The following is a 25621-nucleotide window of genomic DNA, read 5'->3' as shown; positions in this document are numbered from 1 at the left end:
AGGCAATACAAATAATCAATAACCACAAGTATTTCTAAGAAAATGACTAGTGATTTTTGTTGCCTTTGGGTGCCCAATATGAGAAACCCAACGGGTCTGATTCTGAGAAAGTGCTGAGCACCTCCATTTAAGATCAGGTTTCTGCAGGCCTTAAGAACGCAGAATCAATGCATTCAGAGTTAAGTTCGAAAATCTTGGTCAAGCAGAATAACAGAGAAAAGATGCTGATGGCTAACGATCAGGGGTGGCCAAAAGTTTCCAAATAATTGGGTTTTCATTGAGAACTGGGTTTTCAGCGAAATGAAAGTTCTCTCCGACTGGGTCTCTTTTCCTCAAAAATGGTCAATTTTTAGTTACACAGCTAACATCCCAAGGCCCTTTCTTTGAAAATTGTCAGTTTGTAGTTAGAAAACCTAACACCTGAAGGTTTTCAGGCCAAAAGTTTTTTTTGTTCAAAGTTTTTAGTTTTCAGTTTTTTGACAAAAAGCCAATATTTTCCATGGGGAAAACACTCAACATTTTGCAACCAGCTCTAGTTACGATGCATTTGACCATCGCATGAAGTGTCTCCGACTATAACAAAATGCAATGAAATGTCTCTTGGGAAGGAAGTCACATGGCAACCCCCCAGATACACATCATAAACAAGTTGCAGTAGCCACTGGAATGTCAGCAGGAATGCCTGAGCTCATAGGTGAAGTATCTTTAACAATAAACACTTTCAAACCTGCCAAGTTTATTGGTTTTCCCCATAGATGGCTGCTTTTTGGTCCTGTTTATGTGGTTATAGAACCAATCTAGCGCTTTTCTGATGGTGGGCTCCAAGCTTTGTGTGTGTGGATTTCATATTAAACCACTGTGTTGTTTGGGTGTGCTAAAGGTCATCTTCAAAAGGAAAAATAAATGTATCTGCCCCTTTTTGCTGCTTTAGGGTGTTTAAAGAGAACCTAAAAGGCTTGTCGGGCAGTTTCTCTTAGAAAGGGCCACTTTCTTCTGTTTTCCTATTTTAGAAATATAAACATCAAGATTTGTTTTCTCTGATAGACTGGAGAGGAAACTTTCCCAGCTCTCAGTGAAGACTGGTGTCTGTGATTACTGGGGCTAGTTAAATATTAACAGGGGCTTTGTTAGGTGAAGTGCTGACACTGTCTGCTGTCCTGCCAGCCTTCTCTTGCCCTGAACAGAGTCTTCACAAAGAGAACTTTTCTCTCAGAAGTTTGTGCTAAATCAATGTTAACAACCCACCCCCTAATAAACAGAGTCAGATACTTGGCCCTGCTGTATCTGCTTTGCACTACTCAAGTGCCTAAGCTGGTCTGTCTTTTCTTTTACATAGCTGAGTGCCAGAGCTGACTTTCTGACTTTGCCATATGTAGAGACAGAGGAGAGCTCTATGTTGCGCAACTGAAGTAGGGGAACCAGAATCAGCTGAAAAGGTTTAAAACAGAGTTGGATCAAAGCCATAAATGTCATATGTAGATCCAGATCCAAACTTCCCCTAAGTTTGGGGGTTTTGGATCAAGGCTTCTGGTCTGGCCCACTACAGAAACAGGGGCCAAAAGCAAAGTCTATCACCAGATTAGAACTTTTTCAAAGTTTGGGGATGGTTGGATTTGGGGTTTTGGTTCACTTCCATCTCTAGTTTAATAATGACTGTTTCCTTGACTTCTTTCCTAATTCCAGGGAAGCCAATTCCAGATTTCCCCACACTCTCTGGCCAGACATAATTCTAAACAAATCTTTCACTTGGTTTATTTTTTATTTGTTTAATCTCCATCATTCTCAAGCAGATTTCCCATTTCGTCCTGGCCAGGTTGGAAACGTGCACGGAGGAAGCTTCTCAGGGGATATATTGGAATTGTTGCTGTCTGGAACTGTGATCAAACTGTTTGGGCTTTTGGGGGTGGGCTGGCGTGGGGGGATTAGAAGATGTAGTTCAGAGTTCCAAAAATCGCATTTCCAATGTACAAACTTAATGGGATTTTCTGAGCACCCAGAGACAGAGCTGTTGAAAATGGATTGACATTTCTGCACTTCCTTTTGACATTCCTGGGGCTGATTAAGTGATAATTAGGCTAGTGGCTCCATTAACTGACACTGCTTCCCCACACTCCTTTACCGCCTCCAGATTTGTCACCGTGGAATAAAGCAGATGAAAGCAGTATTGGAAATGCATGCAGTTTTGGCGCAGTGTAAATTTAAGAGCACAGACTTTTAATGATTTGTGGGTGAATTAATACAAATCAAATTTCCAGACTGATTTTTGCGGTAGAGGTGGTTAAAGGAAGTGGGCAGGTAAGCACTTTATTAGTGAGTGCTAGAGAACACAGGTTTGCTCTCTGGCCTACACTAGGGCAAATGGTGTGACAAACTGGGAATTTTCTGCAATATTTCTATGAATTCTAGGCATGTCTCAGTTTCCCTCTGTATGTTGCACTGCTATCAAGTGGGTGCAAAAGGGTTAACACTGCTCCTGGACTAGTGCAGGAGACAGGAGGTGTGTGTGTGAGACAGAGAGAGAGAGACTTTACTGTCTGGGGAGAATGAATAGAGTCATTAAAGAACTGACTCAAACTGACCCAAATCAACAGAGGGTCCAGCAGGACAAAGAGATGCCCCAAGGACTGAACAATCAACACTTAGCAGCAGGAAATGCCAGCAGGTGGGACTTGGGAACTGAGCTGGAGAACAAGGTATCAGATTGTATGGGAGATTTTGATGAATGAATAAATGGGCCAGGGACCACTACCGACAGTGTAATATTGATTATCCTACTTGTTACTAACAGCAGGCAAAATCGAGAGGCCTTTTTTTGCAGGCCTGTGCAGCCTTAGCGTGACTAAGCCAGGAGGTGGGGAGGAAAGCCTTTTGCTCAACCTTTATCTGACTCTGCACCCTCACCCCATGAAGTCTCTGGTGGACATGCTGGGATCTGTGACAAGAAGCCTATCTATACATGCCCTCTGAGAGATGTTTGACAGGGCCTCAAGACATGCAGATTCTGGAGGAACATATCTGGCTAATTAGTATTCTGAGGGGACTTTTCGTCTAACTTCTGAAAGGGCCCAACAAGTTTTTCTGATGTGTTATTGTCTACTAACAAGGATAAAAAGACAGGGAGAGGTTTGGACTCTTTGGGGAATCTCTTCTTGGACACAGTTTTGAGGTCCCCACTGGTAGTTGAAAGACTGGCCAATCGGAAGGCTGCTGCTGTACCCCTCAAAAGCCACCCCAGACTTTGGTAATTATTGAGGGTTGAGGGTGTTTTACTAACCTGTTGCGGATGTGTGTAATTGCTCGAGTTTAAATAACATATAGCTTTAAAGTAAGAGCACTCTTGTGTGGTATTGTTCGTGCCAGCCATCTATTGGTCAGACGGCCATCTTCCCATTGATTTATTTCTTGACATCACCTTGCACAGAGTATGTTTAACAAGAGCTTTGGGTTGAAAGAACCCTGAGTTACAAGGTGACTGGAAGAAGGTGGCATTTTGGAGGGAATCAGGAGCCTCGACCAGGGAAGACAAAGGAGGGGCAAGACAGCCAGTGATGGGAGTCCATCACAACTAGGCTGGTTGTGCATTATGGCTTAACTTTTGCCTCTCTGAGCTAAGCTAAGGAATTTCAGATTCAGTATGCCAGATGAGTAATAAATGCTTACCTTGTTTTGAAAATGCTGCCTGTGTCACTGTGAATACTGAATGAGAGTATTACGCCCTGAAGAGGTACAGTAGAAGCCTCCCCCAGAAGTTTGGCTTGACTGGAGTCGCTGCAGGAAGCCACAGAAAAAGACAGCAATTGCTGGTGCCAACAGCCCTGTCTGGAAGTCTTGGAGGCCACAGGCCCACCCCTGTGGAACAGTGTGGGTCCTCTGAAGGGATCACCCACAGGAGACTGGTGATAGGCTGGGGCATAGACCAGAATCTGTGATTCCGTGCCACATGGATGCTACCCACCCACAATACAGAAAGAAAATTATAATCATCAGTGACTGATCTTTCTCTTTAGAAGGTGACTATGGGAGATCGTAGTGGTGAGGCTATTTCATGCATTTTCCAGTGTAACTCCAGTTTTAGACTGTATGATGTCTTTACATTTCCTTTTATTTTGATGAATAAATGATAAACTTCTACTAGGCACAAATTCTGCACCTACAGAACTGAGTCCATATGGGTCTTCCACCAATATTTTTAAATCCTACACAATTCAGCTTCATGATCAAAGACAGCCTTTTGTGGTAACAGTCTTGGCTTTTTATGACTAATGAAGTGGAGGGACTTTTTTATGGTAGAATAGCACAGTTTGAATTTGGTTTTCACCAGAACAATGCTCTTTCTATAATCCCTGGGCTAAGGAATAATCTTTAGCTGTACATCAATTGGTTGCAAGAATAAGAGTTTGTTGCTGTGAAAATAGCAAACTGAGTACATCCCCAAATGAGTAAAGTTTCCTTTGCTTGAATTGTCTTTGGTGAATGTTTTCTTTAGTGTGGATGTTGGTGGATTCATTTAGGTGTGGCAGCTTTGTGAAATCCATTCCATGTTTAGAACACTTACATTTTAGTGATTTTTTTCTCAGTTGATCATTTACTCCATGGTGACTGTTACTTTGTAGTAAAAATACACAGGCTGGCCTATTGCAAAGGCACCAAGTGAGAACCACAAGCTGAAAAACTATTTTAATGTTAATGGGTAGGATTCAAAAAGGTGCTTAAAAGTGTCTAATTCCCATTGATTTCAATGGGAGTAAGGTGCCTAAGTACCTTTGTGAATCCCACCCAACCTGTTTATAAGGACCATTGCCTATTCCGTAACTAGGGAGAAGGTCGATTTGAGCTCATGATGGCAGGCAGTGAGAATTGCAACAATGGGAGCCTGAGAGCAGCATCTCAGATGGAAGGAGAGTCTGGTGGGTCAGCTGAGAGGACTTTGGCCTTGTCAGCACTGACCCCTAAGATGCAAGAATAGGTGATAAAGATGGCTTATGGATAACTCCAGGATATTGTTGTCTGCCAGTACTGGCAGCTCCAGATGCATCTGTGGCTGGCCCAGTTGGAAAATGAAGAAGGGGCACAGCAGGCAGTAACTGAAGGTGGGAGGGCAAGGAAAAAGAGAAGAGCAGCTAGTCCTATAAGAAGAGGCAAAGTGTCAATGGAAGTAGTCAGAGTTCAGAGCCCCAGTAGGCTACAGGATGACTCACAGAAGATTGCAAGGGAGAATAAAAGACAAGAGGACTTGCAGCCAGAAAGAACAGGGGGAAGGCCAGGGAATCACACCATCATTAGGAAAAGGCAGGTCTACGTGACTGGGGACTCCCTACTAAGGAGAACAGATAGTCCTGTCACCAAAGCTGATCCGGAGCACAGAAGGGTGTGCTGTCTGCTGGGAGTTCAGATATGGTCTGTGGACCTGAGGCTGAAGAGGATCCTAACGGGAGCAGGAAAGAATCCATGTCCTTCATGTGGAATCAAAGGATACAGCTAGATTCTTGCTGGAACATATCAAGGGAGACTATGCCAGGCTGGGGAAGATGCTTAAGGAAATGGAGGCACAGGTGATCTTCAGTTGTATTCTACCTGTCCCTAGAAGAGGAGAATGAATGCAAGACAAGAGTCTGATGATCAACAGATGGCTCAGGCAATGGTGCTATAAGGAGGGCTTTGGGATGTTTGCCCACTGGGAAGCATTCATGGACAGAGGACTGTCCACATGGGATGGTCTCTACCTGAGTAGGGAGGGAAATGGACTTTGGGGACGGAGGTTGGCAAAACCGATTAAAAGAACTTTAAACTAGGAACTTGGGGGAGACTGTCGGGAGATGCTCGTGTAATCTCCACACCTGATTTTAACATTCAGAGGGAGGAAAATCGAGTAAGAAAGGATACCATCATTGGAGAAAGGAACAGCAGTGGGTAGGAAGAGGAAAGATTAAGATTGAGAGGAAAGATAGTGCCAATACCAATGAAGCTAACAGTCAGGTAGGTGTTACTGACAGTAGGATGACAGTACCCAATTGGGAGAGGAATGTGAGCAAAACCGAGCAGAAACAACTGAGATGTTTGTTCACCCATGCTAGGAGCCTGGATTAGAAAATGGAGGAACTAGAACTACTGGTGCAGGAAGTGAAACCAGATATTATAGTGATAACAGAAACATGGAACAGTATTCATGGCTTGAGTACAGGGTACTGAAGGATATGTACTGTTCAGGAAAGACAGAAAAAGGTAAAGGTGGTGGAGTAGCATTGTATGTTAATGATGAGGTAGATTATAAAGAAATGAGAAGTGATGGAATGGATAAAACAGAGTCTGTTTGGGTCAAAATCACTTTGGGGAAGAAAGCTACTAGAGGGTCCTTGGGTTAGTGCCTGGGATATACTACAGACCCCCAGGATCCAATTTAGATATGGATAGAGACCTCTTTAATGTTTTTAGTGAAATAGATACCTCTGAGAATTGTATGATTATGGGAGACTTTAACTTCCCAGATATAGACTGGAGGACAAACGTTACTAATAATAGTAGGGCCCATATTTTCCTGGATATCATAGCTGACAGATTTCTTCACCAAATAGTCACTCAGCTAACAAGAAGTGATGCCATTTTAGATCTGGTACTGGTGACTAGTGAGGACCTCATAGAAGAACTGGTTGTAGGGGACTACCTTCGTTTGAGTAATCATGAGTTAATTCAGTTTAAACTAAATGGAAGGATAAACAAAAATAGAACTGCAACTAAAGTCCTTCATTTCAAAAGGGCAAACTTAAAAAAATTAAGAGAATTAGTTAGGGAAGTGGACTGGACTGAAGAATTCAATGATCTGAACGTGGAGAAGGCTTAGCATTATTGTATTTAAATCAAAGCTGCAGAAGCTCTCTGAAGCCTGCAGCCCAAGCAAGGGGAAAAAATTCATAGGCAAGGGTTGCAGTCCAAGCTGGATGAGCAAATATCTCAAACATGTGATTAAAAGAAAGCAAAAAGCCTACAAGGAATGGAAGATGGGATGGATCGCAAGGAAAGCTATCTCTTGGAGGTCAGAAAGTGTAGGGATAAAGTGAGAATTGCCAAAAGACAAGCAGAGTTGGACCTTGAAAATGCAATTAAAACCAATAGTAAAAGGTTCTATAGCCATATAAATAAGAAGACAAGAAAAGAAGAAGTAGGACTGCTAAACACCGAGGATGAGGTGGAAATTAAAGATAATATAAGCATGGCCCAACACCTAAACAAATACTTAGTCTCAGTTTTTAATAAGGTCAATGAAAAGCATAGCGGTAGTGACAGGGTGGCTAATGGGAACGAGGATATGGAAGTAGAAATTACCACATACGAGGGAGAAGCCAAACTCAAAGAGCTTAATGGGGCTAAATCTGGGTGCCTGGATAATCTCCATCTATTACTAGTATTAAAGGAACTGGCACATGAAATTGCAAGCCCAATAGCAAGGATTTTTAATGAATCTGTAAACTTGGGAGGTTGTATCATATGACTGTAGAATTGCTAATACAGTTCCTATTTTTAAGAACGGGGAAAAAAGTGATCCGGGAAACTACAGGCCTATAAATTTGACCTCAATTACATGTAAGGTCTTGGAACATATTTTGAAAGAAAAAGAAGTTAAGAACTGTGACAGGGCCAGACCTGATGGCTACAGGAGAGTAGCGGAGGGTATCTATATTAGCCCCAGGATCAACAAAACCTTGTTCCCTGTGTCATCCAGCTGGGGCTACTCCGGGGTAATTAGGCCAATTAGGCCAACTGAGGCCAATCAAGGAGGTTGCCCCAGCAGTTAAAAGTCTCCCTGTCAGGCAGATGGGGGCAGCTGAAAGGGAGTTAAGAGGAGGAGCAGAATGGCGTGGCGCCAGGGCTTGGAGCAATTGCTGTTGCTACCATAACCCCAAAGGTACCAAAGTCGAGGGGGGCACCTATCTGGGCATGGCCAGGGATCCTAAGCACAGAGGCCTGAAGGAGGCCCCCTCCCTGGTTCCAGGAAGCAGACCACAAGTAGTGGGGCCAAGGACAGGTGATCCAGGGAAGGGAGTAGCTCACGGACTAAGCAGTTTTGAGGCTACTCTTCACAGGGTCCCTGGGTCGGGGCCTGGGGCAGAGGGTGGGACCAGGCCCCCCCCGCTCCCACCCAGGCATATTGTCAGCATAGCCGAAAAGGGCACAGACCCACGGAAGGGCACCTTGCCACAGAACATAGAGGTAAAACATAACTGGGATAAAATACAAGGTTTTACAAAAGGTAGATTATGCCAGACCAACATGATCTCCTTTGAGAAGATAAATGCTTTTTTAGACAAAGGAAATGCAGTAGATCTGATCTACCTGGATTTCAGTAAGGCATTGGATACAGTTTCACATGGGGAATTATTAGTTCAATTGGAGAATATGGGGATTAATATGAGAATGGAAAGGTGGATAAGGAACTAATTAAAGAGGCGACTACAACGGGTCATACTGAAAGGTGAACTGTCAAGCTGGAGGGAGGTTACTAGTGGAGTTCCTCAGGGGTTGGTCTTGGAACCAATCTTATTTAACATTTTTATTAATGACCTTGGAACAAAAAGTGTACTAATAAAATTTGTGGATGACACAAGTTGGAAGGTATTGTTAATACAGAGGAGGACCAGAATATCATATAAGAAGATCTGAATGACCTTGAAAACTGCAGTAATAGAAATGGGATAAAATTTAATAGTACAAAGTGCTAGGTCATACACTTAGGGACTAACAACAAGAATTTTTGCTATAAACTGGAGACTCTATCAATTGGAAGCAACAGAGGAGAAAGACCTGGATGTATTGGTTGGTCACAGGATGAATATGAGCTGTCAGTATAATGTGGCCGTGAAAAAGCCTAATGTGGTCTGAGGGTGCATCAGGTGAAGTATTTCCAGTAGAGACAGGGAAGTGTTAGAACCATTATACAAGGCACTGGTGAGACCTCATCTGGAATAGTGTGTGTAATTCTGGTCTCCCATATTTAAGGGCAGAGTAGTTTGCGTAACTCACATCGACTGCTCTGCCTCCCTTCTGCGCGCTGTTTACACTGCACTGAGCGATGGGGGTGGATTTACTCAGTCGACTTCCTGATCGATTGAGTGGGTCTCACTGACTGCTCAATTGATCCAGAAAGATCGATCTGGCGATGGCGAATTTGCTGCCGTCAGTGTAAACGCCTCCCAAGAAAGATGAATTCAAACTGGAACAGGTGCAGAGAAGGGTACTAAGATGATCCAAGGAATGGAAAACCTGCCTTATGAGAGGAGACTCAAAGAGCTTGGCTTGTTTAGCCTAAGCAAAAGAAGGCTGCAGGAGATATGATTGCTCTCTCTAAATACATGAGAGGGATACATATCAGTGAAGGAGAGGAGTTATTTAAGTTAAGCACCGATGTGGACACAAGAACAAAGGGATATAAACTAGCCATCAACAAGCTTAGGCTTGAAATTAGACAAAGATTTCTAACCATCAGAGTAGTGAAGTTCTGGAACAGCCTCTCAAGGGGAGCAGTGGGAGGCAAAAAACCTAATTGACTTCAAGACTGAGCTTGATAAATCAATGGAGAGGATAGTATGATGAAACTGCCTACAATGGCACGTAGCCAATCTGACTGTTAGCAGCAAATATCTCCAACAGCAGATGATGGGACACTAGATGGGGACGGCTCTGCATTACTACAGAGAATTCTTTCCCGGGTGTCTGGCTGGTGAGTCTTGCCCACATGCTTAGGGCCTACCTGATTGTCATATTTGGGGTTGGGAAAGAATTTTCTCCCAAGTCAGATTGGCAGAGACCCTGGGGGGTTTTCACTGTCCTCTGCAGAATGGGCCAGAGGTCAATTGCAAGTTTAAAATAGTGGAAATGGAAGATGGGGCATTCTCTGTAACTTAATCTTTAAATCATGATTTGAGGATTTCAGTAACTCAGCCAGAAGTTATGGGTCTATAACAGGAGTGGGTGGGTGAGGTTCTATGGCCTGAAATGTGCAGGAGGTCATACTAGATGATCAGGATGGTCCCTTCTGGCCTTTAAAGTCGATGAGCCTATGTTCTCCATGCCGAAAGCAAGCCAGCATTTGTCTTGTTTATTCAGAACTAAATGCTAAGGCCCTTACCCAGTCCTTTCCCAAGCAAACTCCTGGCAACAGCACTAGGTTATCTTCTGTGCTATCTGCTGGGTGCCTATTCCAAAGTACTGAGATCAGTTTGTTTTCTTGTTCTTTCTTTGGCATATAGAAAAAAAGACTCCATGGATGACATCATAAGGTCCTCGTGCCATTTTTATTTATTTTCTTAGTTAGACTCCTATGGGAATATTTAACATTATCAATGTTTATGTAACTTTAAGAAAGAAAGTGTCTGTGAAAAGCAAACACAGAGGATGGGTATGCGCATGGCCAAAGTGAAACTAAATTAATATTTATGGGAAATGCTTGTGGGATTCACCCAGCTCCTTTAGAAAAACAGGAGGAGGGGGAAAACACCCAGTAAACCAAGTTCTCTTTCATTGGATTTCTATTCTATTCTATTCTGTATAGGTTCTTACATGCGCTCCTCACTGAGCACCTTCCAGCAGTGATTTAAGCAATGTGATTACACCTCTGCCAGGAGTGATTTGTTCTCTCATCTCCTCCGCAGGTGGAGAAGCCTGTGTGTACTGGAGTGTTTATTCTCGGTAGGGTTTTTTGGGGAGAGGGAAAATTTACAGTGTATGTACATGGTGTTCTCTGTTTCTGTTAGAAAAGGCAAGGTTGAGGAAGTCCATCTGGCACTAAGAGAAATCTGGTGAGGTTGGTGATGGCGCTTAGTTCCTGGGGAAGTTCGTTCCATAGACTCAGGCGGGCCCCCAGGAAAGCTTTGTTTCTTGTGTAGACAAACTTAGTCTTGGTGTCTGGATACAAAAGACAGCATTCACTTGAAGGCTACTAATTGCAATGTTCAAAAGGTTGAGATTAAATTTCATCAGGGGTTGTGTGGCTACATCTCCTAGATATTTTTTTCCAAATCTTAACCTGCCAAACAGGGAAGGATAATCTATTAAATACATTTCTGCCCTACACACTCCCCTCCCCTCCTTTCAGGGCAAATGTATGTCATTGGTGCACTGGGGTCTGTAGGAGGCATACTAAGCTGAAATACAGGATTCAGGCCTTCTGTTCATGCTGCACATGTGTGATATATGTTCACTTCTGTCACTCATCAGTATCAGCACCAGCCTTCTGCTGCTCAGTATTCAGCGCCTGCTGGATCCACCTGCTTTTGGTTACCCTTGTACTCATGCTGAAGAATTGATGTAACAGAGTGCTTTCCCCTTCTCAGCTAACTCTAGATCAGTGTTCTTTATTGAGGGCCTAGAGCTGGAGAGGATTTGATTTTTCTCCTGCATGTGCAAGACTGGAGGGTGAAATTTGCACAGCTCTTGACACCGATAGGGACAGCTGTGACAAGGGGAAATTATTACCTGCTCTTCCTTGGGGTTCTGCCAGTGAAAGGGAAATTTCGAAGGAGCTGCATAGCAGCCCGGCTGTCCAAGAGATGCTTTGATTCAGTGCTTGCTTTTCCTGGTGTGCTGGGCCCAGTCCCTCCTCAGCCAGTCCCGCCCACTGTATGTAACTGCCCCTTTTCAGTGATGTCGCAACCGCACAGCCAATCAGCTGTGCACAATATTGTGCTTGGAATTGGACCCAAATAGGACTGGGGCTCACTCCCAGCATTGCCAAATCATGGGTCAGGCCCCCAAAATCATGAGACTGGTTTTAAAATCATGGGATTTTTAAAAATAATAAATATTGGGCTCTTTTTATCTGCCTTGTTTTTGAACCTTTATGGTTCTCACTTTTTCTCCACAACTGTCCCCTTGCCCCCCTCTTGTCAGCCCTGCATGAAAACATAAAGCAATGGTCCTGTCCTAATACAGATTGTGGGTCCTATGGGTTCTGGCAGCTTTGCAGCCAGGTCCTTCACCAAGCCTAGGGATGTCCACATGACCTCCTGCCTCCTCACAATCCTTCACTGCACTGCCTACAGCCTGGACTGTAGCTACAGGTGTGCATTCTCCTAGGCCTCTCCTGGTCCTGATCTTCCCTAATGGAGCTGGGGCTCTCATCTATCTCCTCTAGCTGGTAGTCATCAGACCCAGTTACCTGACACTGCCCAGCTGGATCCCATTGGTCTGTGCACCACCTGCTGAGCTTCTCCCCAGGGCAGGGCTGGCTGCTTCCAGACTCCCTGGCACTTGCAAGGGGTTGCACACACCTTGTCACACTTTAAAAGAAAAAGAAAAAAAAAAAAAAGACAGCTTAGATTCTCACATAATAACCTAGCTGCAGGAGCTGAGTCTTTAAGAAAAACACCAGATATCAGGAGACTCAGAGTCAAATTGTGAGAGTTGGCAACACGGCAATACTCAGCACTAGCATCATGACACTAACATAATTTGCTCTGGTTGGTTATTCGTGAAAGACAAGATGGGTGAGCTAATATATTTTATTTGACCAATTTCTGTTGATGAAAGAGACAAATTTTCGAGCTACACAGAGCCTTCAGCCTTCAGGTCAGTTTTATTATTATTATTATTATTCATGAGTATTATGTCTGCTAACTCAACTCTTCATACATGTGCTTGATATCATTTTGTAATGGGACAGATCCTGAACAGCTTCACTCATTCTGAATACAGTAGCCCCACTGACTTCAGTGAGAGTTGGCTGGGGCAGGCCCACTGGGTATTTTTGCTTATTAGTAAACGATAACCACTAGAAATACCTGGAAACTGGATTTTTTTTTCCATTTTGTTGAAAAATCCATGATTTTGAAATTTTTTTCATTCTGAAACCAGAACAAAACCAAAAAAAATATTCCTGTGAAACAAAGTTGTAGAAAGATATTTTTTCACAGCTATCAAAATGTTTTGATTTTAACATTTAAAATTTTTTTTTTATATCATATAAAATTGAAACAGTCATTTGGAAATAGAATATTGAAACCTTCTATTTTGATCTCATCAAAATACTTTTTAAAAATTGTTTAGAAAGAAAAAAATTTCTCAAAATTGACATATTTCTGTGAAATGTTTTGCTTTCAATGAATCAGCATTTTGCAATGAAAAAACCTTCTGTCAGAAAATTTCTAAGCAGCTCTAGTAACAGAGTACTAGTTTCTGGTACTGACCTCACATACTCTTGTGTAAATCAGGAGTAACTGTTAAACTCAGTGGAATCACAGCGGTGGAAGGGGAATCAAAATCAGTCCTTATATCTTTCCCTCATTTCATATGAAAAAACTTCTTTCTGACGGAGCCATTATTATTTTGGGAGTGGACAACAGGGGATGGATCACTTGATGACTACCTGTTCTGTTCATTCCCACGGAAGCATCTGGCATTGGTCACTTGTGGAAGACAGGATACTGGGCTGCATGTACCATTGGTCTGACCCAATTTGGCTGTTCTTAGGTATTTCTGCAGTATATTTGCCGTAGGGCTTGTCTACACAGTGCCGCGGTATTCTCTACAGAAGAGTGAATTGTAAGAGCACTCCAATGTGTTGTGCTCTAACTACCCCCGTGTAAACCCTGTTGGTGTGACCTAATAGGTATCTCATTTGTGTTGACATAGTCCCATGTCAAACAGGACTATGTTAACACAAAATAGGTACATTTTAGTTCACAGCAGTTGCATTTACATGGGGCAATTAGAGCATAGAACATTAGATCAGTTTACAATTCACACCCTGTAGGGCACACGGTGGCTCCATGTAGACAAGCCCTGAGTCCTGAGATCACATATCTGTCACAGATCCTTGATTTGGTGGTGGGCAAAAGCTAGAAATGTCACCAACATACAGCTTCAAGTTGAGTCCTACTAATATAGAACATTTCATATGAACAGTTATAGCTGGAGCCTGATTCTTTGCTTCCTTGCTCTTGTGCTCTCATATATACCTATTTAAAATGAGTGTAGAGAGGAAAGATTGTCTTGTAGTTAAGGCTGTGGACTGGAATCCAGGACATCTGGCTTTGTTTCTGTCACATAGTTTGTGTGTGTGACCATGGGCAAGGTTTTGTACCTCAGTTCTTCACCTGTAAAATGGGGATAATAGTACTACCTTCCTCCCACTCGTTGTCTTGTGTGTATAGCTTGTAAGCTTTTTGGGACAGGGGTTGTCTCTCACTATGGCTGCACATACACCTAGTATAATGGGGTCCTGACCATGGGGTTCCTGTAGTATAGATAATAAAGAAACAATTCTGATTTGATAGTGCTTTACACTCACTTTGCACAGGTCCAAATGACTACATGAAGACAAAGGCAGTGGAGAAAGAGGCCCTCAGGGCTTCAGTAATTGACTTGAGAGCTGGCACAAGCATAGTTGAAAAATACAGCAGTTAAATGAATACCGTCACAGTCTACTGAAAAGAAAGCTTTTGATTTAAACTGGTGACTCAGACATTATTTCCCGTGCCTGACTCTAGTAACGCTCTGCAGAGGGGCACTGCTTTCCCAATCATACAAAGTTGGTTTTATTGCAACCATATGCTGGGAAATGTTTTAGATCATGTCTATGCAGAATGCGATTAGATCTGTTAAAAATTAATTTGCTCCTTTCATCTGAAAACTTGTTTAGAATACCAGTGCTGGCAGTTTCTTTACCAAGATACAAGATAATGGAGATTTTCCAGGTGGGCCTGATTCTCTGTTACTTTGCCCCTTGTGCAGTCATTTACAGCAGCGCCGCACCCCTGCTGTCTGCTCCTCGGCCATGTCCCCACAAGCAGCGCCTCCCCAGCTGTGTCTGTTCCCTCCCCAGCAGCACACTTCCTGGCTGTCTGTTCCCCCTCAGCTGTTGGTTCCCCCCAGCAGCGCGCCCCCAGAAGCAGTGCTCCTCCAGCCATATCTGTTCCTCACCCTTAGCAGCGTGCCTCCCAGCCGTTTGTCCCCCCCTCAAGTAGCACACCTCTCCTATCCGTATATGCCTCCCCATAAGCAGTGCACCCCCATCCATTTCCCCCCATCAAGCAGCATCCTCTCCCCCCAGCCATGTGTCTCCCCCTCACACAGCAGCCCGCTCCTGGGCGTGTCTCCCCCTCCCCCAGCCACATGGGTAGTAGTTGATGAGGCTCTCACGTTGAAGGTTTTTTGCCATAGTGGCCCCCACTTGAAAAATAGTGAAGATCACTGCTGTAAATGATCATATTTTCAAAATCAAAAACTGGGACAAGTGTGTGGCAACTTTTTATAGCACTATAAGAGAGTACTCCACAAGTACATTTACCTCACTGATAGGTCTCAAAAATGTAACTGTAGACAGGGACTCATCATTGAGTGGGTCTGTTTCCAGTGGAGTCCCACAGGGATTAGTTCTTGGCCCGATGCTATTTAACATTTTTATTAATGACCTGAAAGAACACATAAAATCATCACTGATAAAGTTTGCACATGACACAAAAATTGGGGGAGAGGTAAATAGTGAAGAGGACAGGTCACTGATACAGAGTGGGAAGGTGGGTGCGAGCAAACAATATGTGTTTTAATATAGCCAAATGTAAATGTATCTAAAGAACGCATGGCAAGTTAAACGGTGGGGGACTCTATCCTGGGAGGAAGCATTGCCTCTGAAAAGGATTTGGGAGTTGTGGTGGATAATCAGCTGAATATGAGCTCCCAATGTTACACTGTGGCCAAAAAAGTTAATGTGATCCTGGGGGACTGAAACAAGGGAGTCTTGAGGAGTAGAGAGGTTATTTTACCTCTGTATTTGGCACTGGTGTGACAGCTCCTGGAATATTGTGTCCTGTTCTGGTATCCACCGTTCAAGAAGGATGTTAATAAATTGGAGAGAGTCTGGAGAAGAGCCATGAGGATGATTAAAAGATTAGAAACGTACTTTATAGCGAGACTAAGAAGCTCAATTTATTCAGTTTAACAGAAAGAAGGTTAAGGAGTGACTTGTTCACTATTTATAAGTAACTACGTGGGGAACAAATATGTCATAATCGGCTCTTCAACCTAACCAGGAAATGTATAACACTATCCAATAGCTGGAAGCTGAAGCTAGACAAATTCAGACTGGAAATAAGGCATAATATGTTAATGGTGAGATGAATTAACCATTGGAACAATTTACCAAGGGTTGCGGTGGATTCTCCATCAATGACAATCTTTAAATCAAGATTGGATTTTTTCTAAAATACTTGCTCAGGGAATAATGTTGGGGAAGTTCTAAAGTCTGTTATACAGGAGATCAGACTAAATGATTACAATGGTCCCTTCTGGCCTTAGACTCTATGGGTATGTCTACATTGCAATTAAACACTTGTGGCTGGCCCCCCGTCAGCTGACTTGGGCTCGGGGGAGGGAGGGGGCTCGCTACAGGGCTGTGTAATGGTGGTGTAGCTGTTTGGAGTCAGAGCTCTAGGATTCTCAAAGCCAGGGGCATGCACAAGTGGGGGGCACAGGCCCTCTCAGTAATTGTCAGGAGCACAGAACTCTTCAGGCCCCGGTGTAGGGATAGGGGAGTGATCTGCCAGGGGTGGGAAGAGCGAGCTCCCACAGGAGGGGTGGAAGGAAAAATCAAGCTCCTCCCATATTTCTGAGAACGGAGGAGTTTTTCCAAGAATAGAACCTGAGAATGTCAAACAACCTAAGAGTGTTGAGTGAACCATACAGCTTCCATGGAACATCACTGAAATCTGGACACAACTCCCTTTCAGCCTTTGGGAAAACCCCAGACTTTGTTTCCTGAATAAGTTTCACATGAAACACTGAACAACTGCTGTTAACATTTACTTTGAGCAAGAGAACTTGGATAGTGTCTAAACTCATTTGACTTTTCTTTTCCCAAACAGTGAACACCCATTCCACTGAACAGTGCTTTCCTGGTCAACCCTGAATAAACGCTATGCCTTTCAGAACTTATTTTAAAATGCCATTATCTTGACCGATGCAATGAAAAGCCAGGCTATTTCAGGAGTCTCAGAATATCTTGGGATATTAGAACATCATATGAACAACTGGGACTATCTTAGTAAAACCAAGATGTGTGGTCTTATGATCCCGCCCTTGGGTTCAGCACAAGGAAGGTAAAAGTAGCATCCCATACTGTACATAGTTTTGGGTTTTGGGGAGGGCAAGGGATTGATTTCACTCCTTCAAGTGCTTTCAGAAGCCACAGGAATCTCCACAACTCTCCGATCGCCTTTTTACCCCTATGTTGACCAAACCAACCTTCCATTCAAGGAGCACTGGATGTAGTTCTCCCTTAAAATTGTGAATGACATTCCTGAGCTACCCTGTGTGGTATTTAAAGAACACCTCAAGGGCCTCCCTCTTCAAGGGGCTGAATAGGCTTCCCCTGCATTTTCCAGCTCAGGAGAAAGGGACTAAATATGAATCTTGTATTCAGATCCATGTACACTCTGCATGTAAATGTTTGTTCACAGGACTGTAGCATTGGTATGTACATAACTCCAATGCATTTCCCACACCAGTGGGGAAGATATACATAGTTAAATAATAGTATACAAAAACAGACTTATTTTCTTACATAAGCATCCCACTCCACCCTCATCTCATTGCAAGCACCATTGCTATTGTTAAATATTAATAGTAAGAAGGTGCCAGCATTTCACAGATTCACTTGCCCACTTCCAGCTACAGAACAATCAACCCACAGCCACATGTTGAACAATCAGGGCATCCCTCAGAAAGATCCTGAACATGTACTACAAGCTTTTATAATGATAGCTTCTCTGAAGGAAAAGAAACTATCCTAAAGAGCTCCAGTGTTAGTTGACACTCAGCCACTGCACAGAACACGCCAGTATATTGCTTCTAACCATCAGCAGAGGGTTGAAATAAAAAAAAAATTCCCCCAAATGTCCTGAGTCTTATTAGCAAATACATTTCAAATGGCAAGACTCAGATGTGGTAAATAAACTCTGCGTCATTGCTGGAGGAAGTGGGGGACTGGCTGGTTTTGGCTCTTTACAGCAAATGTACAGAAACAACATCTGCGTTATGCAATTTTTGTAGCTCATAAACCTTAAGACCAACATCAGCCCTCCATAGTTACATCCTACATTTGTAGGCTCCTAAATAAAACTAGACGCCTTTTCAGTGATGCTGGAAATCTGCAGCTCTCACAGAAGCACCTCTGAATATCAGATCCAAATCTCAAAGACTTGTCTTGTCTCTACTGCATGTGCATGGCATGCACTCTATGGAGAGAGGAATTACTGAACCTTGCTTATTAAAACTCCAGATTTAGCCAAGTTCCTTAATGTTTCTCAGGGTTGCACCCAGCCTTTCCACTGTCAGCCACCTATGCAGATGAACAAGGTTTATAGGAGCCACTCTAAAGTCAGCTGGTATCTTTTTAAATCATGGGAGCTGACTGTGCATTCTTTCAAGTCCGCACATGAGAACTGAGACTCAGATCACAGGTGGAAAGGGTTAACAAAAGAATTACTCCAAGAGAATTAAACCATCTCAGGTATAGCTTTACCTGTCAGGCAGACTCCTGTAAACTAATAGGGACACGTATGGTAGATACTAAAAGTTAGCTGAAATTCTACCCTGGATCTCTGTATTTTTGCCCATGGCAAACATATATAAGAACACAGCAGGATTCATTTTTAGGCTGGTGCAAGGATAGCTACATAAATCTAATGTTGTTTGCAGAAGTATTGAGTACAATGTTGGCTGAAAATGTAACCCCCCGTTTGTCAGCTCATTGTTGTTTTTGAAGCTGCTTCCTTAAGCAGAAGAGTTGTCTTGTGGTTAAGACATGTGACTTAGTGTCAGGAGATCTGGCTTCTCTTCCCAGCTTTGCCGCAGACTTGTTATGTGATCCTGAGAAGGTAATGTGACTGTCTCTGTGACTCAGTTTCCTCATTTGTCAAATGAGGTTGAGGATAGTTCCCCTTGCTATTTCAGAAGGGTGTTGTGGGAATTAGTGAATGCTTGCAGAGTGCTTTGAGAATCTCACATATAAGACACTATAAAGCACAAAGTATTATTGGACTGTTAAAACTTTTGCTCAGTGAAAGAAATGACACTTCATTTTGGGGAACGAAGGGCCTGTATAGAGTGCCTGCTTCAGGCTTTGTGCCCCACTTAAAGCCCACACTAAAGGCTTAAATCATGCATGGCCTCACGGGGATGATTTTACCCCATACTGAGTCTGTGGCAGAGGAGTACAACCAAGGCTTCTGACTCTCTGACCCCTGCTCTAACTGCTAACCCGTGTCCCAGGAATTACCGTCTAATCAGTATATCTCCCTTGTCTTCAAATGTAAGCAGTTGGAACCCCCTCCTCTCTGTGAGACCCTACACTGTCTGGCTCAGCCCTCAAAATGAGTGGGGCAGGTCTGGGCAGAGCAAGATCAGACTTTATGGAGATGTTCTCAGTCAGCAGCTTTGCCTGATGGGGCTCCCACGTCAGAATCTCTGGTGGTGAATCTTTCCTCCACTAGCACAGTTGTCCTCCTGGGTACAATAGGATGCAAATTGCCTCCCCAATGGCACACCTAACCCCTGAGCTTCGGGATGCTTATCCAAACCTCTGCGTCATTTGAGGTTTGCCCATTGCCAATTTAGATAAGATTAATTGTAAAGAGGGTCCCAAAGTGAAGCCCTGAATCCAGACACCCCAGGTCTTTGAGGAGGAGGTTGGAATTCAGCTCAAAATTTTTTAATTGGCTCCTGTACCTGTACAAGGCAAACTGAAACTCGGCAGCTTTGGGAAAGTTTGGCACTGGGTTCAAACCTGATGGTGTGATCTTATCTCTAGTTACTTTACAGCAAGCCATTTGAACTTGTGCCTATACTTGTATATGAGTAACTAAGAGAGCGTGAGAATGTCTGACTCGTCTAGGCACCTGTTGGTTTTAATGACCTGCGTCATAACCAGACAAGGTTTAAAAAAAAGACATCATGTAGCCCATTTATTTTGGTCGAGCGTTTTTTTGCAGTGCAATTTGATTTGCCAGGGCACGATAGATTACACTGGACAGTTCCCTATTCAGAACTAATGTTTTAAGATCATAGATCACAACCTTGTTTGTTTCAGAATGAAGCAGAACAACCCTTCACCCGCCCACCCCCAGTTAATAAAGTTGCTTCATTGTTCGATAATTAACCTTTTCTTTCCCTGCAGTAAATGAAGTGCAGAGCTTTGTAATTGGTGCTTCTGTTGTCTTTGACTTCTTATACACCCCTGAGGGGGCATTCAATCATTATTAGGGCTGGATTCTCAGTGTGACTCAGTGACACATAGCTTTTTATCCCTTACTTATCCCTGAATAGAGATGCAGCAGAAATCAATAAAATGAATAATTATTACTCAGAACCAAATAGAATTTGGATGTCAAAGAACATGTGGCTCTGAAGTGTTAAAAAAAAACAACAACAGAGGTCACTGATTGTGCTGCAGAGTTAAATGAGAAAACATAATTCTCATTATGGGGTGAGTACTTGAATCTCAATGAAGTTTCAGTGCTTCGGAAGGAGAAAAGGGTGAGCAATTCTACTGACTAATGGAGAATAACACAATTTGATATGCAGTTCCCATAAGGTTTGCTGCTGCTTGTATACTTTAATTTGATTTAAGCTACATTTTGGTTCTCAGCTAAGTGGGACAACAATATGAATGCAACAGGAGAGAAGAAAAAATCATTTTAGCTTCCAAAATTATGTGGAAAGGAAAAAGGGGGATTTTACAAGCTTTCCTAAACTTCCTTTTCAAGCCAACTTCTTCCTTAATTCTATAGAAAAATTCTGAACAGTAATCAGAATAATCAGGCATGGCATTCTTTCACATTCATAATGTACTGAAGAACAAAGATAGTGCTATGGTTAAGGCACTCAAGAACACCTCAGTTCAGTTCCCAGCACTGCCACAGGCATCCACCACCTACTGTAGTAAATGAAATGACCCCCCATAAGCATTGGACTGGGCCCTAAACCAAACCAAACCAAAAACCTGTACTGAACCATCAAGAAGGGCACATGCTTAACTGAGTCACTGCAGTTTCCATTATAAATTTTATTGAAACCATGTGTGTCTAGAAGATGTCACACTAGCTGCAGCATATCAGTGTATGTTCATGTTTAATGATCTGTTCTTTTTTAATAGAACAGAGGAGATGTTCAACAGGAAACTCAGTCCTCTTCCTTCCCTCCCCCCTCCCCCGCATGCATGAATTTCCCATTGATTTCAATGGGAGCAGGAGCCAGCCCCTGGGGAATCAAAACTAACTAGGTTATTTGTGTGTTACCCAGCTGGGGCCAGATTCTTTGTTTCTCAGACACCAGAGGGCATACAAAAATCTCCCTTTCCTGTAACCACTGCTGCCTCAATGGAAGCATACCACAGCACTCTGTACTCTGGATGCTTCCACTTGTCCATTGGGATCAAGGCAGCTGGAAGGGATGGGTTAGAGCAGGAACATGTCTTCCCCTTCTGCAATGGCCCCTAGAGCAGGGTCAGCCTGGCAAGGGGAGCATTCAGTGCCAGGCTACTGACCAATGCAAAATGGGAGCAGCACTTGTGGATTTGAGTCTTCCTGAATTACAATCTTCCCAGTGCTCCTCCTGGTGGCTTTGCTTTGTTCCACCCCTTGAGTTTGTGGCACAAACAGTCAAGCCCTTTGTCATTAGTGGGAGTGCAAAGGGCATGATCCTGCACATCCTTCCCGTGTGTGAGCAGTCAGTGCGGCTACGTATGGGATGGAGGGGTTGCAGGCTCAGTCCCATCATCTCTGGAGTGCTCTCATTTCTGCTTTGTTAGGCTATTTGTCGTACAGCTCTGCAATCAGGAAACTGTCAAGGGAAGGCAGTAAGATGTGTCAGGTTTCATTATCACTCTGCGGCCTGATAAAAGAGCCAGGATTAAACAACCACGTTCTCACAGTTTTCAGCTTTCATCTGCTTTTGGGCATGGAGCAGCATTTGAAATGTTGTCACCACTTTCTCCTGCACATCAGGGGAGACTGGGCCTCAAGCAGAAGGTATAAAGTATTTTGTTTATTCGGGAAAAGATAACAATCATGCAGTTAGGCTGGATTTGAAAGCCTTGGGTTTCATTAGGGAAACTGACTTCAGTTTACGAAGAAAAAAAGGAAAATTTCAAACAAAAATGTTCCAAGACCTCTCATTCACAAGTTTAACTTTTGCCAGTTATGCTTAAACAATTTCCCATTAACATTCCTTATTCAGTCCCGTAAGTGGAGAAAGCAAATAAACACCAGTTCAGTGCCTCATGTGTCGTCAGTGATGTTGTATTTGATTTTTAAAATGCTGTCAGCCAGGAGGGAGGTGTCAGCTACATTGCTGATAATAGAAGGGCCAGAGACTTTGGCCGTGTCTACACATAGCCCAGGGTAGGGGTAGCAAAGATGGCTTTATGCTATTCAGACTCTGGGCTGATGTGTCCCCTCCCTCTTCCAGTTGCTCCCAGAGCAACCACAGGAACTGCTCTAACTTGAGGCTGCCTTTCCTTTGCCTACAGGCTGCACGCAGTCTAAAATCTTCGTGGCAGCGAGTGCTAGGGCTACCCACCTCTGGCACGTCCCTCTGTGCCAAGGCTGGTGGGATGCTGAGAAGCACAGGGCCACTAACATTAGCCCTGTACGGCGGGAATTCTCACCCCACCCATCGTGGCTCACTTACGGCCTCTGCGTGCTGCAAACGTGGCATGTTGCTGAATCAGACCAGTGCAGGGTCAGTGCAATACGCTGTAGAGTCTGTACAGGAGCAGATTGGGAACTGCTTTGTGAACTTAGCAGAATTTTGCCAGTAGGGATGGGGGGTGGGAATACCTCTACTTTCGCAAGAGTGCCACTGGATCTCTAGTGACCATTTCATGACTCTTCTGCAGGAAAGCACCTCAGGACCCTAAGTCCATTCAGCCCAGCATGTTTGGTTTTTTTTGCAATACCCGGGTTTTCAGTCATTGCCTCCTCTCCATGTGCTGACCAGTAATATATTGCCAATATTTTAATAATGGGCTTCTGCACAATGCTCCCTCTTAACCTGTGATCAAGCTCCTTTTACCTTGTTCCGAGCTGTGCAGAGGTAACCCACTGGGGACCATGCGTTACAAGTCCCGCTCAGTGCTGATCCCCAGAGGATACAATTTGTTAGAAGCAGTAGCTAAGGCGGCTGGGTTCTATAGCGATAATGCCTCGAGTTTTAGCTCTGGAGGGGCCCCGGTTCAGTCCCCCATGTGTCAGGCAAGATGGCGGCCATCATACAATGAAGAAGAGTAAGGAACTGGGGGATCTAGTCATTTGTTTTTTTCATCACCATAAATGAGGAAGGTAATAGCACTGGGCAAACAAACTTATATCGAGTACATTTGCTGGAAATGTTTATACTTTGTTCGTGAATTATGTGTTGAGTACACGTGTATAGCTTAGCAAAATCTGCAGCTTGGGTCATTTGAACTGTGGGGAGGGAGCATGGGGGAGAAGGCGAAGGAGAGACGGAGGATGGTGAGGAGAGAAGGAAGTGAAAGTGACAACCTTGACCTCGGAATATTCTCCCTAGGTAACTTTCAGAAAATACCTGCCATTTGGGATAATCTAGACCATCCTAAAGACAAAAGACTGCTTTTTAGAAGAATTTGTATGCACCTCAGGGATAAGTCATTTCTAGCAGTCATTTCAGCCGTATACAGAGAGGGAAGAGATTGCCTGAGAAATCACCTTTCAGTGTAGTTGTAGAATTTTAGCTAGAGCCTCCCAAAATTGCCAGACAGACCCCTTTCACCACATTACTACTGCTGACCTGTCACGACCTTGGTTATGCTGTCAAAGCAGAGAGGTTTACAGCACAAAGTGGTGGATCTTTACCTGAGAACTCCATAAGGGACTAGAGAGGGAAAAATTAGATGATCAAGGATATACAGCACCCCTTAAAGAAATAAAAATGGGGTTAAGAGAATAGGATATTGCCAGGAGTGCTCTCACTTATTTAAAGACTAGTTGTCTAGCTGTTTTACATCCTGTTAGACTCTCTGTTCAACAAACGGTAAATATAGTTACCATGGCTTTCCTTGCCACACGCAAACAAACAGCATTGTACACACCCCCTTATACCTTGCAATCAGTCCTTTCTGTATTGAATTTTTATCTGCAGACCTCTTTATCTCATCTTTGTGGTATGCATAACCCTGAACACAAACTGGCTAATGGTGAATCACAGCTGTACATAAGTATTGCAATTGCATATCATAAACATAAGTGTCAAAACACAACTTTGAAGGCATCTCAAAAGAGTCTACATTCATGACATTTTCATCATCTGGACCCACGGAAAAGAGTCCCTCGAAGAATTCCACCAGGATTTCAACAATTTTCACCCTACCATCAACCTTAGCCTGGACCAGTCCACACAAGAAATCCACTTACTGGACACTACAGTGCAAATAAGTGATGGCCACATAAACACCACCTTATACCAAAAACCCACTGACCGCTATACGTACCTACATGCCTCCAATTTCCACCCAGGACACATCACACAATCCATTGTCTACAGCCAAGCCCTAAGATACAACCGCATTTGTTCCAATCCTTTAGACAGAGACAAACATTTACAGGATCTATATCAAGCGTTCTTAAAACTACAACACCCACCTAGGGAAGTGAAGAAACAGATTGACAGAACCAGATGGGTACCCAGAAGTCACCTACTACAGGACAGACCCAACAAGGAAAACAACAGAACGCCACCGGCCATCACCTACAGCCCCCAGCTAAAACCTCTCCAACACATCATCGAGGATCTACAACCTATCCTGGAAGACGATCCCTCACTTTCACAAACCTTGGGAGGCAGGCCAGTCCTCACTTACAGACAGCCCCCCAACCTAAAGCTAATACGCACCAGCAACCGTACACCATTCAACAGAAACACTAACCCAGGAACATATCCTTGCAACAAACCCCGTTGCCAATTCTGCCTGCATATCTAGTCAAGTGACACCATCATAGGTCCTAACCATATCAGCCACACCATCAGGAGCTCGTTCACCTGCACATCTACTAATGTGATATACGCCATCATGTGCCAGCAATGCCCCTCTGCCATGTACCTTGGCCAAACCAGACTGTCTCTACACAAAATAATAAATGGACACAAATCAGACATCAAGAATGGTAACATCCAAAAACCAGTAGGAGAGCACTTCAATCTCCCTGGACACTCAGTAACAGACTTGAAAGTTGCCATACTTCAACAAAAAAACTTCAAAAACAAACTTCAGCGTGAAACTGCAGAGCTGGAACTCATATGCAAACTTGGCACTATCAGACTAGGTCTGAATAGAGACTGGGAGTGGCTAGCCCACTACAAAAAATAATGTTCCCTCTTTTGGCATTCACACCTTCCCATCAACTGTTGTGAATGGGACCTATCCACCCTGATCGAATTACCTCGTTAACACTTGCCCTCCTCACTGTGATGTAACTCACCCATCCTTGCATGTGTATATATATCTACCAAACTGACGTTTCCACTTCAAGCATCTGACAAAGTGGGTTTCTGCCCACAAAAGCTTATACCCAAATAAATTTGTTAGTCTTTAAAATGCCACAGAACTCTCGTTGTTTGT

General features: G+C 43.5%; 1 long non-coding RNA gene across 1 annotated transcript; it reads left to right on the top strand.

Annotated features, from left to right (window-relative positions):
- The first annotated feature begins 7824 nt into the window (after positions 1-7824).
- On the top strand, positions 7825-16948 carry LOC137162898 (uncharacterized). Its single transcript, XR_010922555.1, has 3 exons — positions 7825-7900; positions 14630-14684; positions 16851-16948. It is a non-coding gene; the product is annotated as an uncharacterized lncRNA (long non-coding RNA).
- The last annotated feature ends 8673 nt before the right edge of the window (positions 16949-25621 follow it).

Source organism: Emydura macquarii, unplaced genomic scaffold, assembly GCF_026122565.2.
Source record: "Emydura macquarii macquarii isolate MOO-44397 ecotype Brisbane River unplaced genomic scaffold, CSIRO-AGI_Emac_v2 contig_2473, whole genome shotgun sequence".
Lineage (NCBI taxonomy): Eukaryota > Metazoa > Chordata > Testudines > Chelidae > Emydura > Emydura macquarii.
The sequence above is the reverse complement of the archived record's forward strand: the minus strand, read 5'-3'. Positions and strand labels throughout refer to the sequence as shown.